At 35.6% G+C, this 21,665-nt stretch overlaps 1 protein-coding gene across 2 annotated transcripts in view; it reads right to left on the bottom strand.

The window, feature by feature from the left end:
* Window positions 1–21,665, bottom strand: part of LOC128858295 (tyramine/octopamine receptor-like) — a 153,254-nt gene that overhangs the window by 41,955 nt on the left and 89,634 nt on the right. The window lies entirely within an intron of this gene.

Below are 21,665 nucleotides of genomic sequence, written 5' to 3'. Positions count from 1 at the left end.
ACAAGAATAAAACAAAAAAGCTTTCTATTTTGCTTTCGTGGATATTTTATTACTAACTTCATCATGTACCCCACCTTTATCATCACAGTGCTCCAAAAGAATCTGCCATTGTTCATAATGTTGTTCGAAGTTTTCTACAAGTGCAGCTTCTCAATACCAAAATCTTGATCTATTTAATTCAGTTTCTTTATTAGGAAATAAAGGAGTCACACAAGAATTTTAGATTACCAGGTTTGGCCATTAGATATGATGAAAACCAAATTGTGAGAGTAACTTCGAGTGCCACGTCACCGGGTACCCAGGTGCAGAATTCTGTCCGCCCATTTGACACGTTTTCACGCACTCGTCAAATCAGTCATTGTTCAGTCGGCAACGAAATCATATCGGCGAAGATTTTTTCGTATATCACCAACATATTCTCAGGCTACCCTGGCTACGTCAGCCCATGAGCTGATTCTTTCAGATTCGCTGAGAGTCGGATCTTGGCCAGACATGTGAAATATTTTCACCATGGGAATCGCAGCGAATAAGGCAGACGGTCAAAAATTAGGGACACGAAATTCTATACGATACGATACCACATCAATACCTTTGCTGGTCGATACCGGTCGATATTTATACTACATAGATACTTTTAAAGCGATATTTTTTTGCATAGAGTACTTGGACTTCAGGTCCTCGCCTCATTTGAAATGGCGTTTATTCGGGTGTTTCTTTAAAAACGTATAAAACGGATATAACAAGTATTTTGTTTTAAGTATTTTATTTCTTATATTGGTAAATATATATTAAAAAAATTATTTTGGCCATACGAGGCTCGTTCAAAAAATTGACAGCCTTAAAAAATGGTTTTCCAGAAAAAGGTATGTCGCTCGCGACACGGATTCCGGGACTCACAGTTCTTTAAAATCAAAAAGACAAAAAAGTTCTTGTTCAGTAAGAATGGCGTTATTTTGTGAACTACGATATTTTAAAAAAATTACAATTTACAAAATACGGACGTTCAAAGACGAAAAACCTTTTTTTTGATTTTTCAAGGTCTGAAAAAAATACTAAAAAATTTCTTTCCAGTTAATCGTAGTTCACACCATAGCGACATCAATTCTACGCCGTTTAAATTTTATTTCATCAATGTTTATTGTCAATATGAAATCCATTATTTGAAGGCTGATAACTTTTTGAACAAACCTCGTGTGCCAAAAAAAAACTTTTATTTTTTAATAATAATAAAATATATGAAAATAAAAAACATAAAATACGGAAATCAAAAAGAAAAACTATTTTTTCGTTTCCGAAACGCTCTTAAAGAAACACCCAAAAACAGCACGAATAAGTTGAAAAAATTTCCATATGAAAATACAAGGTAGCTGATGAATTTTGCTACATTAAGAAACTCAAATAACTTTTTTTTTAGTGTATGGAATTCATTTCTTTTTTTTTCAAGTTGAAGGTCATTAAATTTTATTAAATGTAGCTTAACTAGTTTTAAAAATAATTGAATTTAAATGCCCCCCATGCTCGTTGACACAAGTGCGGCATCTTAGTAAAAAGTTGTTCATTGCTGCTTTGAGAGTTGCGACAGGAATAGCCGCAATTGTTGCCGGAATGGATTGTTTTAGTTCATCCAAATTTGTTGGCTTTGTTTTATAAACTTCTTGTTTACATAAATCCCACAAGAAAAAGTCAGGTGCAGTAAGGTCAGGCGACCTGGGGGGCCAACGAAATTCGGAGTTTCTTGAAATCAGTTTATTGGGAAATTTTCGTCGCAACTCTGTCATAACAGTCTGGGCTATGTGAGACGATGCCCTATCTTGTTGAAACCACACAGAGTTGAAAGGAATTCTCTTTCGGCGTAGTTCTGGATAGAAAAATTCTTTCAGCATTTTCAAATAACGGTCTCCAGTAACCGTAACGGTGTGACCATTTTCTTCAAAAAAATAAGGCCCGACAATACAGCGTGAAGAAACCGCACACCACACTGTCACGCGAAGAGGATGCAATTCCGTCTCGTGGAGTATCTGTGGGTTAGAAGTACTCCATATTCGACAATTTTGTTTGTTCACATTGCCGTTTAAATCGAAATGGACCTCATCAGACATGAAAAGGCAGTTTAACATGTTTTGGTCTTCTTCCACCATTTGCAGGATCTTCTGGCAAAATTCCAAGCGAATCGGCAAGTCTGCTGCATTCAGTTTGTTAACCATTTGAATTTTGTAGGGAAATAAGTCTAAATCTTTGTGCATTATTGTTTGCAAAGACTGTCGGCTGACACCAAGTTGAGCAGATAAGCTTCTTGTTGAAACCCTTGGATTGCTTTGTATAGCTGCAGCTACAGCAGCGATCGTTTCCTCCGTCCGAACTGGTGGGTTTCGATGATAAGGCCTTCTTGCGACTGTTCCTTGCTCAGCAAAATTATTCACCAGTCTCATTATGGTCCATCTGCTCGGGGGATCGCCGCCAAACATCCGCCTGTACTCTCTCTGTACCAAAACTACGGACTCCAGTGCGTGATATCCAAATTCTTGTTTGCGTGTCCCAGTTATCCATTTTAATAAATTTTAAAGATCAATCTGCAAATTAAAACAAAAATGGAACAGATAACTTAAAAAGAAAAAAAGTTATTCAATTTTTTTTTGGTAGCGGCTTTCATCAGCCACCCTGTATTTAATTATGCAGAAGTGAAATAGAAATAAACATCCCAATATGACGCTGTACGCTTGTCCTCTGTTGTACTTATTGGTGCTCTTTCAGATATTACTGGCTTAGAGTAATCAGTTTTGTCCTTGTGTCCATAATGAAAAGTGCATCAAAACAATTGTCTCCTAAGTCTGCCGTCAATTTGCCATCTACCGCTTCTTCGCTTTCTCTTCACATAAATCCTCTCCCAGCTGTAGAAGAGGGAAATAAATCTAATCAACAAACGGCTCAGCCAATCGAGCAACGCAAGACCAACAAAGCATCGTGTTCAGCAACGGTGGTGGATTCTGCTGCGGCTGCGACTGCATCTTACGCCGACGTTGCTAAATTAACTTCACATCCCGAACAAAATGCCTCTGCTGCGGATGCCTCTGCTTCTGCTTCTAACTCTGCGTCCGCTCTTTCTATTGGTACGAATAAGCCAAAAGTGAAAGCGCTTACTCGTAAAATCGTTGTTGGGTCGAGCTCAAATGATGAATTAAATGTTGCTCATAGAATGAAATGGTTACATTTATCTTCATTTAAGCCATCTGTAACAACAAGTAATATTATCGCCTACGTATCTAAGCATTCATCAATTAGTTCCGAAATGATATCTTGCTATACCCTTGTAAAGAAGGATGTGGCTGTTGATTCTCTAAAGCGAGTGAACTTTAAACTAGGGGTCTTCTCAAATCATTATGACAGCTTACTAAATTCAGAGCTCTGGCCAGCTGGCGTAAAAGTACGCCCTTTCAAGTTTTTTCAAGAGCGAGTAAACAAAGAAGTGACTACGTAGGAACTGTACCTTACCAAGCAAATAAATCAACCGCCGCAGAATTAGTTGCCTGTGCCAGGCCTAATAATCGATTAAAAATTTATTATGAAAATGCGTCCGGACTAAGAAGTAAGTCAGATGAAGTACGATTGCTTAGTTCATTTTGTGAGTATGATGTGGTGGTTATAACCGAAACTTGGCTCAACTCAAACTTTTTTGATGCTGAATTCTTCGATCCAAACATTTACGTTCTTTTTCGTAAAGACAGAGATGCTGTCAAAACTGGATGTAGCAGAGGAGGCGGAGTCATGATTGCAGTTCGCTGTAATCGTCACGCATCACTCGTTCAATTACATGAGACTGATACTGTATTAGACCAGCTATGCGTGCGAATACGCGGTGCGCATAGTTTTCTTTATATTTGTGTGTCTTATATTCCACCCTTAAGTAATGAGTACTTGTATAAGTCGCATGTGAACAACATATTAGCCCTTCAAGATGTTATTGGGAATAACCAATTATGTGTCTTAGGGGATTTTAACTTAAGCAATATAAATTGGGTATATTTAGACAATAACGTATATCTAACGCCTTCAAATGTCAATAGTCCTACTGAATCTTTTTTTATTGATAATTTACTGGGCATGGGTCTAACTCAGATTAATGGGTTAACTAATAGTATGAGTCGTTTATTAGATTTGATTTTTATAAGTGACAACATTAGTTCTGTTCTATCGCAGTCTTTTTCTTCTATATCGCCGATCAGCGTTCACCATATTCCTTTAAAGCTAGACTTGGAATTTTTAGAATTTTTTGAATCCAGGCCCGATAGTGCTCATCCCTCCTTTAATTTTGCCAATTGTGATTTCCAAACTCTCGATAATGCCTTACGTGAAATTGATTGGGAAGTATCTCTAGGCAATATTGAAGTTGCTGAGTGCTTTAAGATATTTAAAACTTTAGTCCTTGATATATGCTCTCAACATGTTCCAATTTTTAAGCGTGTAAATTATAAGATTCCTTGGTGCACGAGAGAACTTAAACATCATAAAAATTTGAGAAATAAGTTTTTTAAGAAGTTCAAGTTAACTAACGAAACCCGCTATTATGATTTTTTTACCCTCCACAGGAATAAGTTTCGTACTTTAAATAAGTCTTTGTATAAGGAATTCATTCACAAATCTGAGCTAAATATAAAAAGTAATCCGAAGAATTTTTGGCGATATATTAAATCGATCAAAAAGGCCTCTTCTATTCCTAACTCTGTTTTTTATAGGGACGTAACTGCTTGCTCTGTCAGCGATGCAGCGAATTTATTTGCTGATTTCTTTTCATCTAACTTCGTGTCTGATGAAGATATTCAGGAGGAACATTTGGCAGCCATTCGCCATAATTTCGTGGGGAAAATTTCTTCTTCAGTTGACTTTGGTTCGCTTGTTCTATCAGATGATGATGTCATTGAGGGATTGTTAAAGATTAAAAACTCGGCCCATTCGGATGTTGACGGGCTTTCTGCAACTTTGTTTAAAAATTGTCGCTCTTTGGTTCAACCTCTTAAACTAATTTTTAACAAATCCTTGGCCGAAGGAATATTTATCGACGATTGGAAGCTGACTTCAGTCACTCCTATTTTCAAAAGCGGTAATAAAAGTGATATTGTAAATTACAGACCAATTTCCAAATTATCTGCTGTATCTAAACTCTTTGAATGCGTTGTTAAAGACAAGTTATATTTTAGTGTTAAACGTCTAATTAGTCCACGTCAGCATGGTTTTGTAGCTGCTAGATCTACCTTAACTAACTTATCCGTTTTTTCTGATGATTGCCACGCTGGCTTCCAGAATGGTTTCCAAATTGACGCGATATACACGGATTTTTCTAAAGCCTTTGATAAAATCTCCCATACGATTTTAGTAACTAAATTGGCTTGTCTCGGTTTTCATTCTACTTTCCTTGATTGGATTCGGTCCTATTTAATAAAGAGGTGCTGCACTGTAGTTATCGATGGTGTTTCTTCGAAACACTACACTGCCACCTCTGGTGTACCTCAGGGTAGTATTTTAGGACCTTTGTTATTTGTTTTGTTTATTAATGATATATGTTCGTGTTTTTCCTTCGCTAATTTTCTTCTCTATGCTGATGATCTAAAAGTATACGCTGAAATAAGAAATTCTAGTGATTCAGCCGCCCTTCAGTTCGAGTTGAATAATTTATTTTCCTGGTGCCTTATAAATCGACTATTTCTTAATATTGAAAAATGTCATAAAATCACTTTTTCTAAGCTTCAAAACCCCCTCAACACCTCTTATCATATCAATTATACATATCTTGGCTCGTCTGATGTGATAAAAGATTTAGGGGTTTTCTTTGATTCAAAGCTTAATTTTATCACGCACCTAAATTATGCCGTTTCCAATTCTCTTGCTATGCTCGCTTTTGTTAGACGGCACTCATCGCATTTCACTGATCCATATACTCTTAAGATTTTATACTCCGCGTTTGTGCGGTCCAAATTAGATTATGCCTCTTTTATTTGGAGGCCTTATCATGCAGTTCATATAAATCGAGTGGAGAGGGTTCAAAAAATTTGTGTGCGTTTCACGCTACATTCACTAAATTTCTCAGACCCCAAACCATCATACGTCTCACGCTGTCGTTTGATTAGTCTCTGTCCATTAAGTGACAGAGGTACGTTTCAGGCAGTTTCTTTTATTTTCGATATTGTTAATGGACTAATTGACTGCCCGATTCTTCTTGAAAGAATACAGTTTAATGTTCCTTGCAGGAACTTTCGTCGTGTCAAAATTTTTCATGTTGGCGTTAGGAGGACATTATATAGTTCCAAAGCACCTCTTGTTAGAACGCTGTCTGACATTAACTATCTCGCCTCCCTTTTGGACCTAGACTTTTCCAGAGCGAAACAGGTATTTAATACCCAATTAAAAAATTTCTTCCTTTGTAAGAATTCTAAATAATTATCTAATATATTCTGTTAATTTAGTTTAATAAGCTTTAATTTTGTCAACTACTTCTATATAAATACTCTTAGTTCTATGTAGTTAGTAAGAAACTCTGTATTTCTTGACTTACTAAAATGAATTAATCCTCTTTGTAAGTTATAAGAAATTTTATCTTTTTCTTTTACTCATTACAATTGAAGCTGGTTAATTATAAGTTTAGTTTACTTTGATTAATTAATTTAGCATTAATCTGTTTTCATAGTCTGTAAGAAATACTGTATTTTTAGACTATTAATTGAATTAAATAAATAAATTAAATAATAAGTGTTGCGGTGGGTTGATTTTATAATTTTTATCAATTCCTTTTTTTCACATTGAATTTTATTATTTAAAAAACAATATTTGGTTTTTTTTGTTTTTTTTGTGTTAATTTGTAGATTTAAAGGCAGACCAGCTTTGCTCAACCGGCGGCAATCCAAACGGTCGAGGGGCCATATTACGATTGACAATAAATTATTTATTAAACATCAAGGCTGCCATTTTCTTAATTTGATATCGATATTTTTAGTATTAAGTCTTCGAGTGTTTGATGTTTCTTGAGTGATACTTCAAATGCGTAGGTTACCATATCAATACTTTCTGCTCGATATCGCGTCTCTAGGTCTAATATTCAGATTCTGTACTTTCTTACATATAAGTCTCTTGGCAGATAATGTAGAATGAGACAGCGCATTACGTCACTGGTGATGAGCCACTAAAAACTAAAAAAAATACTAAAAATACTAATACTAAAACAAAAAAAAAAAAAAATACGCGAGCCAACAACTCTCCGAAAATACTTATGATTGAGCTGACTAAGATTTTCGTATTTCTAGCTAAGCCTAATACCATAATAGCAGTTTTTGGCTATGCATAAAATATTTTTCCAATAATTTGTAATTCTTATATTCTTGGTATTTGGTACAACTTTTCTAAGTCATGCCATCTTCATAAAATATGTAATGAAAAACTTTGAATACTGCGTGATGAAAATACTTCGGAATATTCTCAATCAAGAGTATGCGACACGAAAGGCCATCAAGTTGCTGTTGCCAAGTCATGAATTTCACACGCAACCAGTGTATAGCTAGAAGCTCTACTCAATGCTGGAATGTGCTTTCAAATCACGCGAAAATCCACACAAACCACTTCAACACTCATCTTATACGTCATACCATACGTTGCATTCTCACCGTCATAGCGAGACATTCGTGACTGCGCTAAAAGCTACTGCTGTTAATATATAACTACATACACGTGTAAGAATTTCTGTTGTAAAATGAAATTAGACACACACGTACATATTTTTATGCAAGTGTGAAGTACTTGCACATATGATTAGCCTGCGATGTACGCATAAAAGTTTATTTATTTTGTTACATTGTTATGCGAGGCATGTGCATGGAAATATGGGTTGATTTACTCGTTGCTTTTGTTGTTTAAACGAAATTCTTTTAATTTAATATATTATTATAATAAACAAAAAGTACTTTGTAATTTTCTCTGTAATCGCCGGATTTAGAGTATTTGCCGTTACGAGTATATTTTCACGTGTACCAAATAAAATTTAAATAACCACTTGAAGTGGTGATTTATCCAGAATCCAACTAGCGCTTTCGTACCATTTTGTTGCTATACCCTCGTTACCAACTTGTTTAAAGGTTATTTACATCACTACTACATACTTGCAGTCTGTGCGGTTTAAGAACTTTAGTAGGTTGTTGACGTATAAGCCAAACAATTATTTGAGACTCTCGAAAAGTTATTTGTCCAGGCTTGACATTCTCTCCTTCCATAAGGCAGGGCATTCACATAGGAAATGAAATCGTTTCCTTTTTCTCAGTTTGTTTACAATTGTGGCAATATGTGCTGTGAAGGAGGCCCATTTTGGATGCTTGTTCGCCGACAGACCAAAAGCCCGTTAAGACTGCCGTAAGTCTCCAGGCGTCCCGTCGTTTTATGTTTGTCAATGTTGACCATTGTTTGAGGTTGTCGGTGGGCCATAACGTTTGCTAATTTTGTATGTCGTTTGGTCTCTACATCTACAATCCCTGATTCAGAGGAACTTTGATGAAATGAGTCTCTGAGTCTCACAGATTTAGGTAACTTTATGGTTTTCACTGAAGGTGGCAAGGCTTTTCCAACTTTGTTTCACCACCATAGAGGTTGTTGTAGCTTGATCCAGGTAGCGATTGTTGTTTTTCTGGAGCATCTAAATGAGAAACAACAGCATTCGAAATATCCACAGGTGGCAATGGTTCAGCTGCAATGCGGAGTGGAGGCGGAGAGCGAATAGAGTTTCGCCGCACTTTTGCACAAATTGAGCAATAAAATACACTATCGGGCTTGAGAAAATGTCAACATCGGCTTCAAATAAGTTAACGAATTTTGAATGAAATAATTCTTTACACCTAAAGCATTGCATTTTTGGCTGACCACGGTCAACCTTTTGCTTGCATGTACAAGGCACGCCTAAAGTGTCCAAGTAAGATAATATATAAAATAACCTTTATTGTAAACTGAAGCACCGAAACAGAGCTAAGAGTAGGCACAGCTTGACAGCAAATTCCCTTTTAGAACTACATCCCCACTTTAATTATTGGATTATATAATTTGTAAGCTATCAGGTTGTCTTTTAAACAAACAAAAACAAAATCTATAAGTATTTTTCAAAATTTTCACAGAAGCCATGCGCCTTAAGTTCTGACTTATTGCGTACCCTGCAGGGAAAACCAAACTGGTATGGAAGCCTTCTAGTTCAGATACTGTTATTTAATAGAAGAAATAATACTAATTCGTCATTGAAGTGAACAAATCGAGTAGTAAAAGGATTAATTTGTCTGCATGTTGGTTGAGTTTTTTTGGTAAGAAAGTAAGAAAGTGCATCCCGATGACAGAGGATATTGATGAATTATGAAGAATTGTGCGTACACATTATATGTGCATATGTACTGTATAAAAATTAATTGACTCTGAATTTTGTAACTTCCAACCAAGTGATGTATAATATTAAAAAAGACAAAAGTCTTGTAGCCTTATTTTAATAATAAATAAATAAGTGAATAAAATAAGAATACTGAAGTTGGCTCCAAAGTGGTAAAACATTGTAAGTTAAAAGTTTTAGCAACCATGAGTAGATTGAGGACTATGAAACGACTTGTAAGAAAGCAAAGGAGCCATATTATTATAAAGAGTGATCAGATTGGACAGATTACGTGTGAGTATTGACAAACTAAATTCATAATTTTTCATTAGCATTGGAAAGGCTTAAGCCTCAACAACGCTTAGAAATCATACGACAATCGACGCTCTGTGGCAACTGTGTGTACAGCGACGATGCCGATTTTTGGCTTTACGGCTACGTCAATAAGCAAATTTGCCGTATTTAGGCTGAAAAGCAAGCTGAAAACATTCAAGAACAACTATTGAAAACAGCCGTTTGGTGCGGCCTATGGGCTGAAGGAATCATTGGCCCATATTTCTTCAAAGACGTAACCAATCCAATTTCCCATGGAAATTTTCAGATGTTGCAGTCTTCACTTCAAGTGGAAGAAAATAGCGGATGTTCAAGTGGTGTCATAGACTCTTATTAATCTTCAGGGTATGATGATACCAATCGTTCCCATCCTACTAGAGATAGATAATCTTAGACTGGTACAAGAACAAAGTTTGGATGTTCCGAGATGTTCGAAAACACTTTTCGTCAAAAAAAGGCCAAGGAGAAACATTTAAACTATAGCATATCTAGGGTCGTTTAGACCTTTTTTTACTCTGAACTCTATAGAAAACTTTGATAATGCAATTAATAAAAAAAGACTTCAATTGAATAGCAAACGACTTTTTCTCACAAATCATCACAATAACCACAAATTCTCGCAGTAATCGGACACATAAAATATTAAACCAAAATTTAAGAAGCATTAATTTTATTTGGGTGTGCAAAAACAAATTTTTGCAGAAGTTGTGTAGATGAAGGAGAGGAAGAAACGATCCCGCACCTTTTGTGCCATTGTTCTGCTCTATCTCAAAGTATATTTCCCATTTTGGGCAGACAATTCTTTAATGAATTGGAAATCAGGGATCTTCTAAGCTTCAGTCTAACCTAACCCAATTTTATTTATGCTCCTAAAGCGAATACTTACATTTTTTTTCTATACTTGGGTCTTTAAGAAATGTTCTTTCTTTGGATTAACTTATAATGCAAGTTTGAACCAATTTTTGAATGTTTAAACAAGTACTGCACCTGAAAGAAGTTGCATTCAATTTTAAGAAAAAAACATACATATTCTATATACATACTTTTAAGAGGAAATAGAAGAATTTTTTCTTGTAGGGTAATTGTAAATACATACGACTTGCATTTCAGGGGAGCCTAAAAGTATACTACGCTACAAACGTACTATGCTTTGTTCGCACGACTAAAGTAGCCATACACACAGTGTATACTGGGTTGCCCATATTCGACGGACCCATGTGTTTTTTTTTTTTTTAATCAAAGAAAAACACAATTTTTTTGATGTTGACGATAATAATCATTTTATTTGGTTCAAGTAGATTTGTTGGCATCACTTTTGAATATGATACCTCTCAAATGGCCGCCTTGAGCCCGTACGGCGTATTGTGGCCGTTTTGCAGCATTTTCCATAGTTTTAGCTAACATTTCGGCTGGAATAGCGGCTATTTCCTCACGGATGTTGTTCTTGAGCTCTTCTATGGTCTTTGGCTTATTAATATAAGTCTTTGATTTTAAATATCCCCACAACAACAAGTCAGGTGGCGTTAAATCGGGCGAACGCGGTGGCTAATCAAAATCACCATTTTTCGACATCAAACGACGAGGAAACAATTTCTTCAAAAAATCGATTGTGGTGCGAGCTGTGTGTGATGGAGCGCCGTCTTCTTGAAACCAGAACTGGCTCATACGCTTTCGACGAATAATTGGCACCACAAAATTGGTTATCATATCGCGATAACGCTCCTGATTGACAGTAACAGCTTGACCATCTTCATTTTCGATGAAAAACGGCCCAATAATCGTTTTCGCACTAACGCCGCACCCAACAGTAACTTTTTTGTCGTAAAAAGGTTCCTCTTGAATTTCGTGAGGATTTTCAGTGGCGTAAATACGGCAATTTTGCTTGTTTACCGTCCCATTCAATAAGAAATGAGCCTCATCGGACATGATGATTTTGTTCTTCTTTCTTTTGACTTCTTTTGTTGAATGTAAATGTCAACGATTTGGGAGCGCTCGCGTGGCGTGTACTAAGTGCCAAGTGAGCAAGTAGCCAAAACCAAAAATGTGTACATACTTATTTGACAATTCGTGTGAATGTATTGGTAGCAAATTTTCATTAAGTGCAATAGAAAAATTTTCATTACTCGAAGCAAATAACTAACACCTATAAATCACTTTACATACAAATTATCAAATAAGCACGTTGCCGTGTGGCTGGCTCACTGTCTACACTGTGGCAATACATACATATGCACGTATGAATTCGGTGATTTGTGGTGAAATTGTCAGTACTGACATCCACCTAATTGACTCACTCTTGTGGATTGCGCGCTGTTGTCGCTTGCGCTTGAGTTTGTTCCGGTTCGCTGCCCATACCACAAATTGGAGGAGAAAATCAGCTGCTAACCAAAATGTTGGATGTGCCAATTAAACGTCAGTGAAATAAGTACTGGGAATCGATCAATAAAATATGTACCATTTGTTATGACTTTAAATTTTTGGTATCACCTTAAAAATAGGTTTCATCTGAAGTAATGTTTGTATATCAACGAGTAGTCCAATCGTCAAAATATTTTGCAAATGCAGGTTTTGGAAGCAACTGTAGTGTGTACCATAAATTTCTTTCATGTCTTCTGCCTGCCGAAAACAGGTGCCTGGGTGTGGTAATTTGAGTTTTGGAAAGAGAAAAAGGTCAGCTGAAGTCATACCATATCAATGGTGAATACGATAATTGGTCAGGAATTGGTTCACTATGCGCCTTTACCATGAGTGACAGCTTTGTGAGATGATGTGCCATCGCGGTGCAAAAATGCATTAGTTTTTCCATAAAATCAATTCAGCAATTTGCATTTCCACTTGCCATAAAATTCATATTTTGTTGTGTTTGTTTGTTTTGCTTTTGCTAATGTTTTGCAATACCTTTAAATAAGCTATAACTTCCCGAAACCGTTTGTTTGCTTTTTTCCAGATGAGACATGAAGGACTACAATTTAACTCAAGAAATGAAGAGGCATGCAGTTATCGTCGCAATATGTGCAAATCACACCGATTTGGAAATGTCAAATTTTTTTAAGTATGCCCGTTCTTAAGATTGGCCTTGAATTGAAAGCATCAGGCGGCGATGAAGAGTTTGTTGCAAAACGCAAAAAACAGTAGGAACGTTCTGACACTATCCGATCCGCGAAATTTATTGAACAAGTGCAAGCGATCATTGATGAGAACTCTTCAAAACCAATAAGGATCAATGCGAGCTAGCTTAATGTTTCTTACTGTGTTATCCTTTGAGTTGCCTAGTATAAATTCATTGTTATGGGCAGAAGAAAGTTTATCCGATCAAAACACCTATTAAACAAAACTAAATACTCTGAAGCGCCTGAGGTGTTATGGGTCTTTTTGACAGAAACCATTTTGACTAAGATCAAAGATGCAGAAGTTATCTGTTATTAGTTGCAATCCTACAGAGACTTCTGCTGTCATGCACACGAAACTTCCAGCCACTGTTATGATTTTAGGTGCACCTTCTAGGTCTTTCTTGTTTCATATAATATGCTTTTCAGTTGGTTTTCCACATGAGCCCCCAGATGTTCAATTACATTGATGTCTGGAGATTGAGCAGGTGTTTCAAGTATTTTAGGGCAGTTGTACAACAAGCACAGACGCTTAAGTGAAACACGGTAGTGAGTTAAGATAACAGCAAGTTTTCCAATGTCTCCTTTACTTTGGAACCACCTATAAACACACTGGGAGTAATTGGGACTATGGACGGTGTATACCTGTAGTCTTAATTGCCTGCAGGAGAGGAACCTGGACGCAGGTACCTGTTATGTCTTCGGACACAAACGCGGCCCTACCCAGAAGTTGTACTTTTGTGGTCTCAGGGTAGAATTAGCCGGGGTGGAGGGTTGTTATAGTATTAGTGGGAGCGTGCCCCACATTCCATTGGTGTGAGATGTTTCTGACATTTAGATTTCAACCTGCTTCCAAAAAAAAAGGGCAGTTGTACATAATCCATAGACAGACATCAAGTGCCTTATCTTTGGGATTGTTGTCTTGATTGATTTCTTGTCTTCGCAAAACTATACGTATACTTTCGGGGCTGCAGTTAATATTAACGTATTGGGTGTTCCAAACGGAAGTTTTTGCCGTCCTGAAAGTAGCCGAACGGATAATCGAGGGGAACTGTCGCGCGAAACAGATTGGAGTTTTCAGTGATAGTCAGGCCCTGGAGAACGCACAGCAAACCTTAAAGATTGTTCAAGAATGTAGAATCTTAATTCTATCGCAAGGCAAAACAGGGTTGCACTTATATGGATTCCAGGACACTCCGGTGTTCAAGGAAACGAAGTCGCCGACGAATTGGCCAACCGTGGATCAGCGGTGCCCCCACAAGGGCCAGAGCCAATAATCGAAATCAGTTCCACAGGAATCATGAATTGGACCAGCGATTATGGAGGCAATCTATCTACATAAAGAGCGATGGTCCATTCTAGAACGCTGCAGAACTGCAAAGTGTTTTGTGACAAGTCCGAACAGTAAACTGTTAAACGTTCTACTAAAACTTGAAAGGAAAGACGTTCAGTTGATGGTCGGTATCATTGCAAGACACAACCCATGCGGTCAGCATATGACCACCATTGGAATCATTGAGGTCCCAATGTGCCTGTCGTGCTTGGAGGAGGCGGATAGCACTGATCACTTTCTCTGTGAATGGCCTGCCTTTGCTAGATCACGGCTTTTAGGTTCCGATGTCGTGAGAATGAGTAAAAAACTGGAGGATATTTACAGAGTTGCCAAAGAATCTGGAAAATTCTCACAGGAGTAACTATCTCTATCTCTGTCTCTATTATTTTCTATTTCTTTCTCTGATACTTTTCTCCTTCTCTCTTTGACTAGAAAGAGGGTAGTCTAGAGCTTTAAATACAATGGACTTTTCAGCCTGAATGTTTTAGGAGCTAGAAAATCTCCGGGTGCTCCTTGGCTCGACCTTTTCAAATTTCAATTTCAAGGTGTTGGGTGGCTTCTATTGCAAGCTAAGGAGCGCATAAATTTGGAGTTTTCTTAATTTGTTCCCCCATCCACCATCTGAAAACAGATTAGGTCGTCCCGATTTCTTTTTATTTTTCACGGATTTGTTTCTTTAAAACGTTTCATCACGTCGTAAACAGTCGAACGGAGTCTATCCACCATTTTTGCGAATTCCCGAACAGTTCCACCCTTTTCATGATGGATAATAATTAAATTTCCGATTTCAATTGAGCTTTATCCACGCTGTCTACCCATTCTTACAATTGTGGGATTCCCCGTGTTAAAGTGCCAAACAATCGCAATAATGCCACAAGTTCGACTTTATTTTTGACATCAATTTTGCGAATGCTGCATGATACATTTTTATAACAAGGAGGTAAAAGGATTTGTAAATTATTATTACTATTTTTAAAATCCTTTTTGAATACCCAATAGAAATATATAAAAATAAAAACATAATTTGCATTTCTTATGCCCGAGTTCTTTATTGATTCATCTGAGGACGCTATTGTAGTGTTTTATATAAATAAATATCAAGTGCATATAAAAACATTTTTTGAATTGATGTTTTATTCAAACTTTTTGTTCATCACTTAAATTTTTTCTAAATATTTCTAAATTTATTTTTCGCAGTTTTCATAAATCCTTTTTTCAGAACTTTTCTAAATTTATTTTTCAGAATTTTTCTAAATTCATTTTTCTGAATTATTCTAAATTTGGTTTTGGAATTTATATGTAAACTGTCATAGTCTAAGTACTTTTTCCCAACCAGTTTTTCACTGTCAAAGTCTATTTTTTTCGTCCATTTTTCGGGCTGTGTTGTAGCTTTCACGCGAAGAAAATTGTTTGGGGGTGTGTTCAAATGTTCTTGGTAGTTAATTGTGAGTGTCAATTAATAATATTAACTTGTACATAACTTTGTAATTAATTTCCAATTGCTTGAAACCTTCTGAAATTGAAGATTTTTCCAATATCTTGAGGGTACACACGATTTTAAATTTAGTTCTTTAATTATTAAAATAGTAAGTAAGAATTTTAATTTATAAATGAAGATGAATTTATTCTTGTGAATTAAAGCCTCTTAAAAACCTTTTGTGTAGTGCCACCCCTACAATGCGTTAAATAGTAAGAACTATAGCACAGAGACATATTGACAAGTTTTTGCAATTGGTTCTTTTCTCATTGATTTTTAATAATTATTTTCTATGCAAATATAGTTCATTCCCTTATAATCAAAAAAAAAACTTTAAGAAATGTTTCTCATAATTTCAAACTTGGTTATCAGAGCGGTTTTATTGCCCAATGAATTTTGCAAGTCGAACTGCTAGTCGAACTGCAAGTTACAAGTGTTTCAAACGTCGCATCGTTGTTTTCCTGCCGACGGTGGTTTCTTCCATATAGAAACGAATTTGGAGTATTCGAGAAACGTGCAATTTGTTTTTGTAAAAGTTGAAGTTCATTTCAATTGCTATTTGCTTGCATAACTGGTTTGTTCTGTGAAAAAATCTCCAAAATTTTAAAATCAGTGATACCTGCAAATGCATATTTACAGCACCAATGACATGCATGTGCGACTAAATAAAATACGTATTTTCTTGGACTTAACAGCACATGCTTTCATACAAATTTTAAATACGAGTACACCTTTTATGACGACGTGTTCTTTCTACTTAATGGGAAGCGAATTGCTTGTAGGTTTGCACACACTTTCGGGCAATAACGGTTCAAGCTAAATATATCAGAGCCTTGTTCCTCTCCGGAATAAATCTTTAACCTTTGCTTTCCCAGAAGACAAACTGACGTGTGGGCAGAGCAGAATTGGCAAATTATTGTACGTTTCCTGAAAATCAGAATTTACGCATGTAGACTTGCATGCAGGTCGCATATGAGTCCATTATACAGAAATGTAATTTTAACGTTACTTGTAATATCAGTGTGCGCGGAAAACAAAAAGAATGAAAGAATAAACAGAGAGCGAAAACCATACTTTTGGAGTGAAAATTGTGGTATTTCATGTAAAGGGTGGTTAAATTTCAAGGGCCGATGTTGAATATGAACCACACCTTAACGTCAACGACACGGTTGGACTTCTTTCTTTCGGGTTATTTGAAAAAAAAGGTGCACGTTGATAAGCCAGCAACTATTCAAGAAGTAAAGGATGAGATAATTCGGCACATTAACGGCATAGAACCTCAATTATGCCTCAGCGTCATCGAAAATTTGGACCATCGGATGGAGGTGTGCCGCCGAGGCCATTTGGCCAATATTTTGTTCCATACGTAATTGAGCCATACCAGTATTATCATAATAAAGAAAAGTGATAATAATTCCTTAAAAAAATTTTATTTATTCAAAATCAATACCGGCTCTTGAAACTTAACCACCCTTTACATAGTTTATAAGCAATTTAAAAGTTCTGCACGCATCAAGAAAGGAAATAATCAAGAACTCCTGTCGCTGATGGAAGAGTCTTTAAATAAAAAGGAGGGATCCTTCATGAGAAAAGGGACTACGCACCATGAAGGCTTACGACTACTCTTACATTTTTGTAATCTAGCGCAAGCTTAGAGGAATTGAAATTTTTAATAGCAAAATTCATAAATTGATGTATTAAGGGAATTTCAAGAAAAACTAATTTTTTGCATTTTCTTAAAGTATACACATCTATATATAATTGGCGCATACACCCTTTTTGGGTGTTTGGCCGAGCTTCTTCTCCTATTTGTGGTGTGCGTCTTGATGTTGTTCCACAAATGGAGGAGCCTACAGTTTTAGGCCGACTCCGAACGGCAGATATTTTTATGAGGAGCTTTTTCACGGCAGAAATACACTCGGAGGTTTGCCATTGAAAAAATGTTTTTCTTGTAGTATAGCATCTTAAAAATATTGTGTGAAAATTTGAAGTGAATCCACCAATATTTTTCGAGTTATTCAACAATTAACACAAGGCGCTCGGACGCTCCGGAGCGATAGCAAAACTTTAACTGCATTTTTCTCAAAACTTCGTTTTTTGAACTGGTGATCACTGTAACTTAAAAACCGCTTGGTAGATTTCAATAAAATTTGTTTAGAAGAAATTAAAAATTCGCGCCTGATCGAAGGATTTTTTTTCCAAAAATTTCGATTTTTTTTAAACAATTCATTGTCGGTTTTTTTCTCGAAAATCTGAAAAGTATTTCCTGAGGCAGCTATATTGTTAATTTGAAAAAAGCTTCGTTCAGGCACAAGATTATCTATTAATAAAACTAATTTCTCTTGTTCGATTGATTTTAGATGAATCTCCAAAGACTTGTGATGATCACCGCAAGAGACTTCTGGGGAAACGGGCTGCACACAAACAGCGCTTACTTTAACCAAGCCAACCTAACCTAATTGATTTATTTTTCCCAAATTAATTGTATTTGAATTTTTTTTAACTAAGTTTAGCTATTAGAAAATATGCTATTAAACTTTAATGCTTTCCTATAATTCTTGTTACCACATTTTTTTCTAGGATAAATAGATTTCAATATTAAAAACAGTTGACAAAAAAGTTTCATAAGAAATAAGATTTACATTCAAGTATTTTTTCATATTCTCATTTTTTAACTTTTCGTATCATAGTTACGCAACCATGGCAAATTTTTAGCTGTGTGGAAGCCATACAATTAAGCGTTGTTAATATTCTGATTCAAAAATCGCACAATCGAATGTGATAGCGATGACAATTTGAATAAGTGAAAAGAAATCTCTAACTTTTTTCATTACCACTATTTCAAAAGAAACCATTTGGAAAAATGATTTGTGGGGGAAAAGTAATCATAAAACGAAGAAAAGAAAATTGAAAAATAAGATGAAGCGTATACAATATGCACATGTATGTAAGTGTGTATACACAAAGGTCTTACATTCGCCACCTTTACTACATCAATATAGTGGCAATATTCTATATAGTACTCATACTCATACGCACGGCTGGCTCACCATGGCGATCAAGTGTTAAAAACCGGCTTAGTAAATAAATAGAAAAACAACTTTTTCCATTCACTTCTGTTTACACGCTTTCGAACAAAGATTTCATGAGAGACTGCGCTGCTTCACTGCTTTGCAGTTTTGCTATTTATTTAGTTCTTAATATAAAGGGTCTTTCAAAAGTGTCGCCTAGATGTCAGTGGTATAGTTTCTAAGCAGTACCGCCTTTTATGTCATCTTTGTCATTTGTCAAGTAGACAGATACACAATTTTACACAATAGACCAACGCGTTAAAATTATTGAAAGTTTTTTTGGAAAGGATGCCGACCACCGTAGCCGAATGGGTTCGTTCGTGACTACCAATTGGGAGGGCGTAGGTTCGAAGCTCCGTGCATAAAATAGCAAAATCATAGAAAAAAGTTTTTTTTCTAATAGCGGTCACCGCTCGGCAAGCCTCCGAGTGCATTTCTTCCATGAAAAAAGTTCCACATAAAAACCATGTGGCGACCGGAGTCGGCTTGAAATTATAGTTGCCTCCATTTGTGGAACAACATCAAGACGCACATCACAAATAGGTTGAGGAGGTCGGCCAAACACCTAACAGAAATGTACGCGCTAATTATTTTTGTTTTTCATCACAACAATATCACAAACTTCGTGATTTTTTTGGTGGAAATAATCATCCCAATGAGTCAAAAATTCAAAAGTTGGTGGAAGAATGTGAAAAAACTGGTTCTTCGAGGATAGAAAAAGAACTGACAAACCAAAAACTAGTCTTCTGTTGAGAATATTTCTGCTGTAGCGCAAAGAGGTGCTGAGCCGTTGCCGTATTTTGGTTAAAGATAGTGAAGCCCGAAGGAGTCTTAATTTTCACATTTAACAACTACAGCTGGTGTCATTTTTGAAACACTCTTCACTTATGACATGCGTTATAAAATGAAATAAAATATTTCTGACCTTTTCAGTAAAGCAGATAAACTTTGAAAATGAAAAGAGTTCAGAGAATATAAGCACTTGCAAGCTGATTTGTTGGGAATATTTTCATTTACTTTTGAGTAAAGATGAGCTGCGTTGGTTATTTTTAGCATAGGTGGGCACACTGCATTATAAATTTACTGCATTACAAATAGCAGTAAGCAGTAAAATTTTACTGATTACTGAAAAAAATTTGCATTACCAGTACACTTTTACTGATTACTGAAAAAAATTGCAGTAAAAATATTTTTTTACTGATTACTGAAAAAAAATTGCAGTAAAAATATGTTTTTACTGATTACTGAAAAAAATTACAGTAAAAATATTTTTTTACTCATTACTGAAAAAAATTGCAGTAAAAATATTTTTTTACTGATTACTGAAAAAAATTACAGTAAAAATATTTTTTTACTGATTACTGAAAAAAATTGCAGTAAAAATATTTTTTTACTGATTACTGAAAAAATTGCAGTAAAATTACTGATAATATAATTTGATTTGCATTATGAGTATAATATTTACTGTTTATGGGAAGTCAAAATGTAATACACTCTCATCACGAAATTCAATCATTTATGTAAAATATATATATCAGATACACGTATTTATTCCCAGTCAATATATTGAATTAATGATTTACAATGATTTAGGATCTATAAATGAACATGACAGTGATGAGGAAACTTACACTGACTCCGATTCAGATGACTCGACAATTGTTTCAGGTCCTCAATTTCGATCTGTAACTCCACGTCTGTCGAAACATTTTCCTTGTGCGAGCCACACTCTAAATCTTTTGGCTTCAACCGATTTTAACAAAATTATGAATTCTTCAAGTCAGGATATACAAAAAATTCACAAAAGATCTTTCCAAAGGCAAAAAATCTTTCAATTTAATTGAAATTTTTTATATTTACATATTTTCTTACTGCACAGATGCACACAACTTTGGAATAAATGCAATAGACCGAAATCTGCAGAAATAGTCAATGGAGTGATGAATGCGAATTTAATAACTCCATGCATAACAAGGTGGAACTCGCTTTATGATTCCGTAAATAAGTTATTGGAGCACAAAACCAATTTAGCGGAATTGTGTTTCCGTTTAAAAATTCCTACCATTCTCAGTGGTGAGCTTGAGTACTTAGAGGAATACGTAAAGCTTATGAGCCTATTGCAGAAGCAATCGACTTCCTTCAGGGTGAAAAGACCATGTATTTTGGTTATTTCATACCCACTATAGTGTCCTTAAGAATAAAAATGCGTCGTTTGGAGCCTCAAAGTTTTAAGTATTTAACCGAAAGTAGCAAAAAAATGCATGAAGCTTTGCTTAAAAGATTTGAAAAGTACTTCCTGATTCAGCCTGACGCTTGGGATGCTGTTATTGCCGCTATTTCTGTCCCTGATATTAAGTTGCGATTTGTGAAAGCTCTTTTAGAAACAGCTAAAACGCAAACAGAAGAGGAAGTTAAAAAAATGTTCAACATGTATGTGGTCAAGTATGAAAAAGTAGCCTGTGCCAAAACTCGTATTCTACCTCAACCTCCTCAAAAAACATTTTTTGACTTCAGGGATGAAAGTAATGGTAAACTTTTTACACTTGGTTTTCAATTAAATATTTGTTTTATGCATATATTTACTTAAATAGATATAAGCATACAATGTGGTTCCACTGACTCGGAAAATTATCTTCAAGAAACGCTCTTATACCTGGCCGAACGAGAAGAAACAACAAGTTGCCTAAATAAATATCAGGCTATTAAAAACGTTTTTTTTAAATATAATACCCCGTTACCGTCATCTGCACCTGTAGAACGGTTGTTTTCATTCGCTGGAATTGTAAATCAGTCTAGAAGGCAAAAACTCAGCGATGCAAATTTTGAAATGCTTGTGTTAAGAAAGGCTAATAGCTAATAGCAAATCAACAGTATTTTTACTGTATTTTTTTCAGTAATCAGTAAAAAAATATTTTTACTGCAATTTTTTTCAGTAATCAGTAAAAAAATATTTTTACTGCAATTTTTT

This window comes from Anastrepha ludens, chromosome 3 (genome assembly GCF_028408465.1).
Source record: "Anastrepha ludens isolate Willacy chromosome 3, idAnaLude1.1, whole genome shotgun sequence".
NCBI lineage: Eukaryota > Metazoa > Arthropoda > Insecta > Diptera > Tephritidae > Anastrepha > Anastrepha ludens.
Note: the sequence above shows the minus strand (reverse complement) of the source record. Positions and strands in the feature narration are given on the sequence as shown.